Raw genomic sequence first — 13,015 nt, 5'->3', positions numbered from 1 at the left:
ACGCTTCGAATATTTTTGCAAATAAATGTCAAAGCGTATTTTGAAAATCAGCAATAGCCGTGTTTTATTTGACCATCACAAGCTAAATCATCTACAATTAAAACACGATTGGCCTATTCTATATATTCGCTTAAAAATGAATTAAGTTGGTAATGCGGACAAGAACAATCAGCTGATATACAATTTAGTTTGAAATTTCAAATTTGTAAACGGAATATTAATATACTATACAAATATATTTATTTTAGTTATTTGAGGTCTAGAATACAAAAACCTGAAAATAAGTGTTCATATTTGTCTTAATTTTAACTTCATCCAAAAAATTTGTAATTTTGGTTTGTTTACATTTTCATCTGTCAAAATGAGGTTTCTTGCTTTGCCAACTAAATTTTATATTTGGAAAAACCGTGTGAATGAAAAAACGCGATGAACTGGCAATGCCTCTAGTTCAATATACAAGCTATGATAGCGTATGGCAAGCCAACATAATAAGTCTTCCATGCAAAATAAGCTAATAGCTTAATTTGCTGGTCAAATAAAACACGCCTAATTTAAATTTTTTGTTTTGTTGTTCCAAAAATGTTGAAAGCAACCCACGTCTGTAGAATTAAATTGCGTTGCGTCAGCGCGATATTATACTAAACTAATCTTCATAATACTTACTAAATGTATATGTAGTTTAGTTTATTTAATTATATGACTAATAAATTATGCTGATCATCCGGTCATATATACACACGCATTCATGCACCAGATTGTTTTTGTCAAAAATGCCAACGCATTTTCCCACAATGAAGAAAAAGTAAGCGCAAAAAATATTTAAATTTAATAATAAACATTGACATTTACATAACAACTTATACAGAAATATATATATTTGTACATATGTAATTCGTGCGATATTTTTTTTCTTTTATCTTATTCCGATTATATTATACATATGTATACAATTGCTTAAGTACAATTTTATTATGTACAGTAGTTGATAAATTATAATACATATATGTATGTATGTATATACCTACTTGTATCTTTTAACAACGTAAAGCCTCGGTCGTGCGATTTGACGCCGTTAGACTATTTCCTGTGGGGCTACAACAAGTTTATGGTCTATGCCAACAAGCCAGCGACGATTAATGAATTTCGTACGAAAACGAACGTGAAATTGCAGCAGTATCGGCCGATTTATGCTTGAAAACCGTCGAAAATTGGGTTGCTGAGGCGGATCCACGAGGGGAGAACTGATAAACCACGGAGAATAAATAAACCGTGAAGGAAGGGACTTTGAGTTGCAAGTACAAAATTATAAAGTTCACCCCCAAAATTCTACTCTGGGTCTGCCTTTATTGGGTTGAGCGTCTGGACTTCTACAAGCGTACGCGTGGTGACCACGCCAAAGAAATCGATTTCGATACTTAATGGCATTGAATTTACTTTCACAGGAATAAAGAATTTCATTGATACCAAAACCGTTTTTGTTTTTTTTTTATGCAATTTTGCAGCGCTCTTATTGAAAAACCGGTTATATACAAATTTTATGCAAAACTATAACATATCTTATGAGGTCAAATGAAGGTCAAACAAGAAGATGAAGATGCATTGGTGATCGTAGAGTAACTTAAAAAAATCTACCAAATGATTCTAGTATGACTGTAAATTGAAGTAGTAAATACACTGTGGAACATTTTTGGGATTATTGTCTGGGGGGTGAGAAAATCCAAGTCAGGGTGATGGTACTAGGTCAGTATAGTAAAACCCTCAAAGGGTTTGGCGTTCGTATGTGTCAGTTTTTTATGACCTTTTAAATTTTTTCCTTATCTTGATGTTTTTTCGCTTAGTTGTAACATTTTGGCAAAAACGTAGTTTAACATAACTCGCGAACCACTATTATCTATTTTTCCAATCCATTAGGTTATAGCAGCTTCTACACACTATATTTGGTACTCAATTTTCGTTCACTATAACATTTAAAAGGTCATAAAAAAACTGGCACATACGAACGCCAAACCCTATGAGGGCTTTACAATACTGACCTAGTACCATCACCCTGACTTGGAATTTCTCACCCCCCAGATTAGCTGTTGTACTGTGAAATTTAAAAGGTCATAAAAAAACTGACACATACAAACGCCAAACCCTTTTAGGGTTTTACTATACTGACCTAGTACTATCACCCTGACTTGGAATTTCTCACCCCCAGATTAGCTGTTGTACTGTGATATCAATTCAATTTCATTTTCTTCCAAAGTCCAATCGACGATCATTCGATCGAGTAGTCGCCATCAATCGAATCCATAGCCTGGCGCAAACCTCAACTGACAAAGTTATGTAATTTATGTAGATCATCAGTTTTTCTATTATATAGTGTTAATGAATCGTTGGAAGATCGTAGTCTCATAAAATTGTTTGCTTAAACAATAATCCATGAAATTCGAATAAAAAAGTTTTCATACAAGGATTGAATTTTGATCGATCAGTTCGTAAGTTGGTTATATTCTATAGTATTCTGATCTGCAAAATTTGCTCCTGAACAATAACCCATGCCAAATTTCGATCGTTCAGTTTGTATGGCAGTTTCAAGCTATAGTGGTCCAATATCGGCAGTTCTCATAAATAAGCCGCTTCTTTGGGTGAAAAGGACGTATTCGTAAAATTCAGATCGATAACTCAAAAATCTTCTAATAATTGTATTGTATCTATAATATAAAATCCTAATGTTTAGATATTACTGATATCAAGAAGCTACGCATGGAAGCCATCAAACCCGAACCAGAAATTAGGTAGACTTCCGCTGAAAATACAGTCTGTCAATTTAGTACACTTACTTGTTAGAAATCTATTAAGCACAAACTAAAAGCAGCGAAAAACTCGCGTTCAAAAGCACAAACAACGAAATATAAATGTAAATTAGATTGAATCTTAGTTGGCAATTATGTACGAAACCTGAAATTTCTAAATTAACATGTCTGCGCTTCAGTTACGTGTTCACAAGCGGTACTCTGTCTTCCGTGTAGATATCTATATGTATATTATATATACGCTAGTATGTGCCTCAAGCTACGCCATCTTCACTACCTCAATATTGAATTTATTGAGTTTCATTTGAAAAACAAAAGTTTATATGGAAGAAATATGTACACTTTTACTCAAATTCAGTAATCAACGAAGCATTTTCATATTACATACATACTTGAACAGAGAAACAATGTGATTTTTACGACTCATTTTATTACACACCTACGACATTTTTCAGCTGGTTTTACAACCCTGACATTAAGAATTAAAATTACATATAATGTATGTACATGTGCGAGGTATGGACTCTCACGTGAATGCAAAAGAACTTCTCAACTAAGCTTCCGAAGCGTCTGGCGAATCAGTATCGATGCGTACGGTCTGGAGTTGTCCTGATGAAACACAAAATTAGCTGTTTTTGGACGATTGTTTCTGTGATTATCTGCCAATCCTACCATCTACCTTGGTTTGGCCAACGTTTGCGCAGACTCAACTAGTTTTTTAGTACGAAATCTTATCTTTCTAACCTCTTACTTACGTCATAAGAGCAAAAATCTTTAAAAGCTTTTATTGGTAAACTAATAGTTTTCTTTTTACTAAACTTAATATACATTCTAGATATATTTACTATATATGTACATATGTCCAAACATTTAAAACAATCTTATTACTTAAACGTCAAGTGTTACTCGCCGCGCTGTTCGACTTCTACTGTCCTGTTGTCATATGTTCTTGTCCGTGTTAGGGTCCGTTTAATTAGTTTCGTCAAGTTCGGTCAAACCATCAGGGATGTAATTATTGGTATTTCTGTCCGCTTCTATGTTCCCGTCCTATATACATATTTACATACTTATAGTATACTAATTTGTTTCTAAAATAACAATTAACTAACATATGTATATCAAGCTGTGCAGCGACATTTTATATGAGGAAACAATCTAGAAATCTTCTCCTAGAAAATTAACAGTTTTATGGACCATATACATTTGTAAGTATGCATTTAATATTTATAATGATAAATAAAAATAAAAAGGAATAGTATTATGACTTATTAACTGATGGATGTACAATTAGTTAACCAACAAATAAAGATAACAATCACTTTCCATAAGCGGTTCCACAAAAGATTAATTTTTACAGATCTAACAGTATCTTAATTAATTAGAAATATTACTCTTGTTCCATACACAAAGGGTGATCCATTTCAAGGTTCTCTACTTTTTTAAAGAGAAAACTCATAAACTTGAAATTGAATGGGGAATGTTTATTATTATTCGAAAGACCATTCTTTGGCATTTAATTTTTGAAGATTATCTCTTTCAAATGTTAGCCGCAGCTACGTCTTAGATGGTTCATCCGTTGAGTCCAATTTTCGATGACTAGTTCGAACATTTCGACCAGTAACTGGCAAATAACAAGCGTGATCTTTTGCTCCAAGGCCTAAATCGCAGCTGGATTGTCTGCATAGACTTTAGTCTATACATATTCCCACAATAAGAAGTCTAACAGTGTGATATCACATGATCTTGGTGGCCAATCGACCGATCCAAAACTTGAAATTCTCTATTCACCGAAATGTTCTCTCGATAAATCCATTGATTGATTGAAAGCAAATGTCGCCGATATCACGAGGTTCAATTTCAGGCATGAAATAGCCGGTTATCATCGCACGATAACGGTCGCCATTGACGGTTACGTTCTCATTGGGGTCATTTTTGAAAAAATATGAACAGACGTTTCCACCGGCTCACAAACCACACCAAACCGTTTGTTTTTTTTTTTTTTTTTTTTGATGAAATAACACCTCTTGAATCTCTTTAGGTTTCTCTTCGTCCCAAATGCGCCAATTTGGCTTGTTTACATACCTATTGAACCAGAAATGGGTCTCAGCGCTAAACAAAATTTGGCTCGAAAACGTAGGATCTTTTTGGAACTTTTCAAGAGCCATTAGAGCGAAGCGATATCGCTTAAGAAAGTGTAGCGGCTTCAGTTCTTGCACAGGCTGTTATTATGTACGCTTTCAATTATGATCTCGACGTAAAATGCGCCAAGTCGGTTCATAAGTCAGTCCGAGTTAATGCGAACGGCGCCGAATCGAGTGTTCATGGTCTTTGTGTACGCTCTCAGCTACGGCTGATATATTTTCTTCATTGCGTGCTTGGTCTGTTATTCGGTCAAATATTATCTAATAATGAATGCGAGTCTCAAGATGGGTGATATGAAGGGTATAATACGCTCAGTTGGCCGATTATGTTGACCCTAACTTGAACGTAGCGCGCGATACCATTTTTTACAGAATCTAAGTTTTCGTTGTAAAGTTGAACGATTTTTAAACGTTGTTCAGGCGTTAGCCTTTCCATGATGAAATTCCAAACAATACCTAACAAAAATATCATGACAGCTTGACACGACTCACGCGTGATCTGTCAAAGAAAGAGTATTGAAAAAAGTGCCTCTACTTAGATTAAGACGCATCAAGCTTTATATAGAATTGTAATCTAAACCGCTTGATACGTCATAATCCCACTTTTACATCTGGTTTCCGTGTATCATTTTTCCCTGATAAGATACATAGCTGATAGCTTGTTGTGACCTTGAACATCACTTCAACAGTTTAATTTTGTCGCCAACTCACGTTACAAGAAAATATTAAATATATTTGTTTTAGATAGGAAATCGACAGGCATGTACTAACTGTGAATTTTTGCATTCAAGGAAGTTGTATTTGTTGTCGCTACGGTTGAATCTTTGACAACAGCTTAGAACTAGAGGAAAATGACAAGATAGGTTGTTTACGATGAATATGCATACATATATAACTTATGATTGTGGATGGCAGTAACATACTAGGCGCGTTCCAAAGTAAACCGGATTTAAAAAAAAAAAAACACAGAACGAATGATTTTTCGGCAAAATCAATTTATTTTATTCAAAATAGTCTCCTTCTGCTGCAATACAGCTTTTTGGACGGTCCAAAAGCATGTTGAACGACTGTTTTAGCTCGTTGGCCGGTATGGTCGCCAGTATGACGGTGCAAGCCTTTTGATTGGCCTCTACGTCTGCATAACACTTTCCTTTCATGGGCAAATACATTTTTCCGAAAAGGAAGAAGTCACACGTTGCCATAACAGGTGAAAACGGAGAGTGGTTAATGGTTAAAATGTGATTTTTGGTCAAATAATCGGCCTTCGAATGTTGGATTCTGAGCAATTTTTGGTCGTCAGTCAATTTGTGCGGACCAAACCGTGCACCCACCTTTCGTAAGCCCAAATGTTCGGTCAAAATGCGATAAATCGATGTTTTGGAGATGTTCAATTTCATTTCCATGAATTTCAATGATGATTTCGACTGATTTTTGATGAATCACGCACAGTTTCGATGGAATTTCCGGTGATCACGGATTTTGATTGATCCACATGTTGATCGTCATTTATGTCCTCACGACCACTTTTTCGTGCATTCTGCTATGAAACATTTCGGTAAAAGTTTTACCAATTTTAAAACAAAATTTAATGATGGCTCTTTTTTCGAACCTCATTTTCGCACCGATAACACAAACATACTGACACTTAAAACGCAATAACTTCACTTCCAATCAATGAAATGATATGAAAATTCTCACTGGACAATCGATAAAGATAGCAAATTCTAACGCACCAGTCGACATTTATATAGCGCCACTAGGGGGCGCTAGATTCAAAAAGTCCTGTTTACTTTGAAACGCACCTTGTAGGTTTGATCAAGATAGATCTCTAAAGATTTAAAAGGATGGGTTGGATATATCGTCCATGATTATTTGAGTATGAGAAAGCTCTGCGAGCTGTGAATGCCACGGGAACTCATAAATGTCATAAGTTTTATGGGCTTTGATATGCTCCCACCAAAATATTCGATTGCGACAACTTTTTCTGTACTCAGATCTCTAGAGAATTGACGCTGGAAAAAAGCTACCGTCAATATTAATGCCCATATTGAACACAAAGACCATTCTTACTACGAAAATATTATACAAATTCAAAGAACCCAATGATCGACATATATGTAGATGTACTGAATGATAATATCGAATTTTGTAAAAAAAAATCTGTTTTTCTTTAATGATATTTATGATATTAGCTTCAAACCGGCGTGTCAATCACATATCAATGTGGCTCAATAGCCCTGACAGACGACAGCGCTAATATGCATTAGCGGACTTAAGTTACATTTATTTGCGCATTTGACCCATGTGAATGCAAGTTTGTAATGCACAAGAATTTCGTGCATTTGGCTGAATTTAGTAGGCAACATTGGTTAAAAATGACAGATTTTTGCTATTGTTTGACAGATGTCGCTTGAAATCTGCCGCCTTGTTTGTTTTTACAGCTTCAGAGGTAAACAGTTTTTATATTGCTAATTAAATTATGTGCAAGTATATTAACAAAAACAAATTTTAATATTTTTAGATGGCAGAAAATAAACAAGTTTGCTATCCATTTTTCCAATATTCTTCACTTTTTCACACACTTTCATTTCACTTTTAATAAATAAACTAATTTCACTATCAGCTGTCCAAATGCACAAGTCTGCCATCTGTCACCATAAAATTTCAATGCGCATTAACGTTGCTTAAGGCGCATTAATTTTGCTCGACTGTCAGGGCTATAAGTCTGATTAAGTTATTGGTTAAGTTTTATGTTATTTTAACTTTTTCGAGACTGTATATAGTTTCGACTTAATCAATAATGGCGCAATAAAACATCCAACCTCCATTCGACGAGTTAAGAAATATGTTTAAATTTTTACTAGAACTTCCAAACATACTATAGCTTAAGTCGGCTTAATCTATTTGAACAGTTCACCACAGAAATAATAAAAAAATTGCATTTTCAGTTTTGATAATAAATTACATACTTAATACTCCATACAAATATAATTATATAAGAAATAACTTCATAATAACGTTTATATTATTTTTATTTTATTTAAAAAGAAATACTCACAGTTTTTGCTCTAAATATAATTCGCTACTACAGAAGTTCATTTAATTGACAATTTACTTTTTGCTACTTCTCACATATTTAGTAAAGTGCACAATTTATTAGCTTTCACAATAATTAGCTGGTAAACAATTATAAGAACTTTTTTCAGACATTCATAAATGTGTGTAGATAAGTACGTACATACGTACGTACATGATTTTTTTCACAAATTCTTCGCAGTTATTCCAGTCTTTGTTGCTGTTACTTTTGTTGCGCAGTTAAATTTGAGCATTAAATACACTATGTAAATTATTTGGCTCCTATGGCAGCTTTTAATTATATTTTTTTATTTTTTAGACCGCAATGCTTTGTTGTTTTTGTGCTTCAAACAATAAACAATGTTTTTCTAATGTTTTCGTTTCAATAATTGAATATTAAAGAGAAGTAAGGAAGGGCTAAACTCAAGCGCGGGCGAGCTTTAGACACGCTCGCATTGTTTTAATAATTAATCATTCATTTTTATTAGTATTTTTTGAAATTATTATTATCATTTTTTGAAATATCGATCTGAAAATTCTCGCAAGTCCTTTTCTCCTTAAAAAGCTGCTCATTTGTCGGTATCGCCGATATCAAACTACTAAACCATATATCAAATATAAGTCAAGTTCTGTTATAGAAAACGTTTTTATTTGGCAAGATTTTCTCACTAAATTTAGCATAAAATATTGTTCAAAGCAACGGTAAAATACATAGCTGCCATACAGACTGGCCGATCAAAATCAAGTTAAATATATTTCGCTGTAAAGCTATAAAAAATGCATCTGTGGAGGATATTATTACCTCGGTGCAGCAGAAGTTCTTTCTTGTTTTCTATTATTTTCTATTAAATTATTTAATTTTATTTTATTATAATTATTATTAATTTTTCTTGTTGATACCGATCCAAGAAAGTTCCTATCACCAATTCTCAAGAAATTTTAACCGAACTCATTTTATTTATATCGTTTATATGTACAAAATACTACTATGGGCAAAAAATAGTAAGACTTTGTTCATTATTTTAAAATTCTTAATTTATTCTTCAAAATCTATGTATGTCGTCCCTCTCAAAGCAATCCCCCTTGGCACCAATACACTTGTGTCAAAATTTTTTCGATTCGATTCAAGTTTAATGTCTTCAATTGACCTAAAACAGTTTCCCTGTAGCGGTCGTTTGAGTTTGCTGAATAGCCAGAAGTCGCACGGAGCTAAGTCGAGCGAATACGGTGATTGCGGCACGATATTGGTTGAAAATTTGGCGAAAAACTCACGAAGAATCAATGCAGTATGCGACGATGCCTGCTTATGAAAATCTTCACGCAAACGACGTATAACACTCAAACAGTATCCCATGTTGCCAGTTTGACCGGTCGCAAGGAATTCGGAGTGCACCACATCTCGATAACCGAAGAAAACTTACAACATAACTTTAATTTTTAACCTGTTTTCGGCTTCGACTCACTTTTACCAGGATATTCGGCCGATTGACCAATAGTGTTTTCACTTTTCTTACGCCCAAATGATCTTTCAAAATGGTTTTGACTGATCCTTCAAATATTCCAACAAAGCCAGAAAGATCTCTCGCTGTTAATCGTCGATTCTCAAGCACCAATTCCTTTATTTTATTGAAGTGTTGATCATCAGTTGATGTTGATGGCCATTCTGGACGTGGGTCGTCGTGAACGAAAGCCTTTTCCAACATTCTGAACGTTTCAGCACCAGAAATTTAATTCCGCACACAAAATTTAATGGAATTCGCTTGTTAAATAACTTCACTCATCGTAAAAATCACCTAATGGCCTTTATGTACATACTTCACAAAGACAAGTGTATGTATATAAAAAAGTAAAGATTATTTTGGCACAGATCTTACTATTTTTGGCCCACAGTAATATTTTACTTTCGGAATTTTTTTCTATACTAAAAATTACATTAAGTTCACTATTTACAGCAATCTAGCAGCACAATCTACACATTTTCTGTAATTTCATTAGCACAAAAATAATTTATTTACAATAAAACTATAAAAGGCTTCTTGAAAATTAAGAGAAAGCTACTTCTCTCTTTCTCACACACATATGGATTTATTTATTATTTTAAAAGCTTGTCATAAAAAAATAAAAAATAATTATAATTTTAAGTTCTGCACGAAAATCACACGTAATAAAATAAAATCCGTTATGCTCAGTACTCATACAATACATACATATGTATGTAAGTATATAGGCTAATATTGTATGCAATTCAGGTAATTTTGTTTTTGAATAATATTTTTTGTTTGGTAGCAATATTTATAATTATTTATTTGTTATTCTCGCAGACTTTTATTCTTTGTTTTATGTACTATTCTACACACGCACTTTTTATGCTCTCATCCACTATTTACCACCTGTTATGCTCTTAATCGCACTTTCATCACTTGATATACATACATACATATGTATGTACATTGTAGAAATACAAGAAGCACAAAAAACATGAATTGTTTTCCCATATTCCGAGCTTCCTGCACATATGTATACTTGTTCTTAAGTGCTTCGCAGTTTTTACTATTTTGTTGTGATCCGCTCTTTCTGTTTATTGTGCACATGTAGAACATACAAAAATACAAAGAAATCGGCATTGCTTTAACACTATAAGAACTATAAGTAATTTAGGCGGTAGCAGTCAAACTGATAACGCTTCGTACAAAGTGTATACAAAGTATGAGCATATGTTTGCGCAAGTGTATGTTTGTATGTCTGAATTTATTTTTACTACGCGTCTAATGAATGAGGCATATGAGCACTTGTTAACCGAGTTAATTACTAATATTAGTAATAATTATATTGGCTACCACAGTTTTGGCAACAAAAACACAAAAATATTTGTTGTTTCTTTTGCACATTTTATTTTTAAATATTTCTTTTTATTTGTGCTGATAACAAACAAAGTTTCACGGCATTAGGCGGCTCGAGTTCAAGTGTTTGCACACATACACACATTTGCACATATTGTGACAACTTGAACCTATATACATATATACGTCGGCGGTCGCAACTAAACGGTCACTTGCGTCACAAAAACAAAGCTACATACATATTTTTCTTTTACTAAATTGTTATTACTCCTATTAATTGCTAACAATATTCAATTTAATTAGATATATTAATAATTATTTTTTGTTGTTATTTTTTTTTTTATTTTAGTTTTTATTTTTAATGTCGAAAAATTTCTCATTAATTTAAGTGCGTTCATACTTTGTATGTAGACACATATGGTAGATATATTATTTATGTGCACAAAACCGAATTATCAAATAAAAACAATAACACACACGCACATAAAAATTATTTTACGCGAATTTATTTGGCAAACTAAAAAACAGCAGGCAATTTTGAGAACAGCACCGACGCATCACATACGGCGTATATCAAAAGACTAAAGTTTAAATTAAAGCATTTAAGCGCGTACGCTGCCGGCGCGCACTCATTCGTAGTGACGAACATGCCTAGCTGTTGCGCTGATGCCTCCTCTTGCTCGTGTGTATGCACGCGCAAAACTTGGGCTCCACTTGCCGGGAGTACGCTAGCATATGTATATATGTGTGTAATATCCATATCCAGTGTGAGAGAGTGTGAGTAGGTGTACGGCGCGCCGGCAGTTACTCTCAGCGTTCTTTTCGACCACTGTGATTGCGCCAAACATTGTTGCTAATCAAAACAATAACAAAAATGCGTAAATATGTATAAATTTATATTTTTGCCAAAATTTTGGCAAAACAAAAATACAGAATAACCGTTTGAAGCATACGGGGGCTAATAAATTATGAAATGTTAACAATTTATTAGCGTTGATAGTTCCATATATTTAAGAATTTTCGGAATTTAGAGAATTTTCTGGTATATGTACATACTAAATAGTTACATATGTACATTGTACATACAATAGGCAATTTAAAAACGGTACCGAATTCGGTACATATTAGAGTTTTGATAAAAATATCCATCTGAGGCTTCAACCAGAACATGATATACATATATACATATGTATATACAAAAACAAAATGACTAGAGTGGGGCCAATATCACCTAACGGTTGTTCGTAAAAGGTATCGCATTTCATCGATAATTTAAAACCGAAATTTTTGATATTCAATCACGTCGAAAATAATATATTTTTATTTAAAACAAAACAATCTTAACGTGCTGGAGCTATACTACCCCTACCAGATACATACGTTTTTGGGAGCTTTATGCTACTATAGTGATTCGATCTGAACAATTTCTTCGGAAATGGTAGCGATGCATGAGATAATGGCGTTTGCAAAATTTCGTGGTCATACCTTGTCAAATTAAAAAGTTTAAGTTTTGTAAAGTCAATGTGATGTCTTGATGTGATGCTTGGGTGCTAAAAATACTTATTTTATTGGATTTCTGAGTGGATTTTTCTTGTTGGCTTTCGGCAAACCTTGGAGAATCGGCGTGGCTAAACAGTTTTTGGTTTTTGGTCGAAACGGAGTTCGAATCCAAGATAGTGGACTCTTCTAGCTCGTAAACCATCTTTTAATATCAGGAAAATCATTAAACAAAATTATTTAAGTGTTCCTACAAAATATATATCTTTAATTTTAGAAAATATTACTTAAAATCTGAAAAATTGTAATTAAATTCTCCGGGATAATGAAATGATATTTCAAACAAATGTATTTTACAAAGTTGGTACACCTATCCTTAATTACTACGTCAAATATGAGAGTGATCTGTTATCCAAATTGTTTACAGCAGCTGCTTAAGGTGCTATACCAGTATGACACTTAAAAACAAAAAAAAATTTTTATCTGCTTTTTCGATAGCTTTTATTTCAATAAATATCCTATGAAATCGGGAAGGTCCGGAAGGTAAAGAGCGACTGCTCGGAGGTGCAAACATATACATATAAGTGAAACTTTCAACGCGTTTTTCTCAAAACGACATTTCTCAAAATTACTGGCGTCATAACTCAACGAGAAATTTACCGAT

The 13,015-nt window shown here is 33.5% G+C and overlaps 1 protein-coding gene across 3 annotated transcripts in view; it reads right to left on the bottom strand.

The window, feature by feature from the left end:
* LOC120768986 overlaps positions 1 to 11,420 on the bottom strand; it is a 56,271-nt gene extending 44,851 nt beyond the window's left edge. The window contains exons 1-2 of one of the 3 annotated variants that reach the window (XM_040095817.1): positions 11,338 to 11,420; positions 7,998 to 8,115 (exon numbers count right to left, since the gene is read on the bottom strand). The gene's annotated coding sequence lies outside the window, so the exon portion shown is untranslated. The other 2 variants (XM_040095818.1, XM_040095816.1) reach the window with 2 other exon arrangements.
* Positions 11,421 to 13,015: the final 1,595 nt, after the last annotated feature.

This window comes from Bactrocera tryoni, chromosome 2 (assembly GCF_016617805.1).
Source record: "Bactrocera tryoni isolate S06 chromosome 2, CSIRO_BtryS06_freeze2, whole genome shotgun sequence".
Classification (NCBI taxonomy): Eukaryota; Metazoa; Arthropoda; class Insecta; order Diptera; family Tephritidae; genus Bactrocera; species Bactrocera tryoni.
This window is presented reverse-complemented; position numbering and strand designations above follow the sequence as displayed.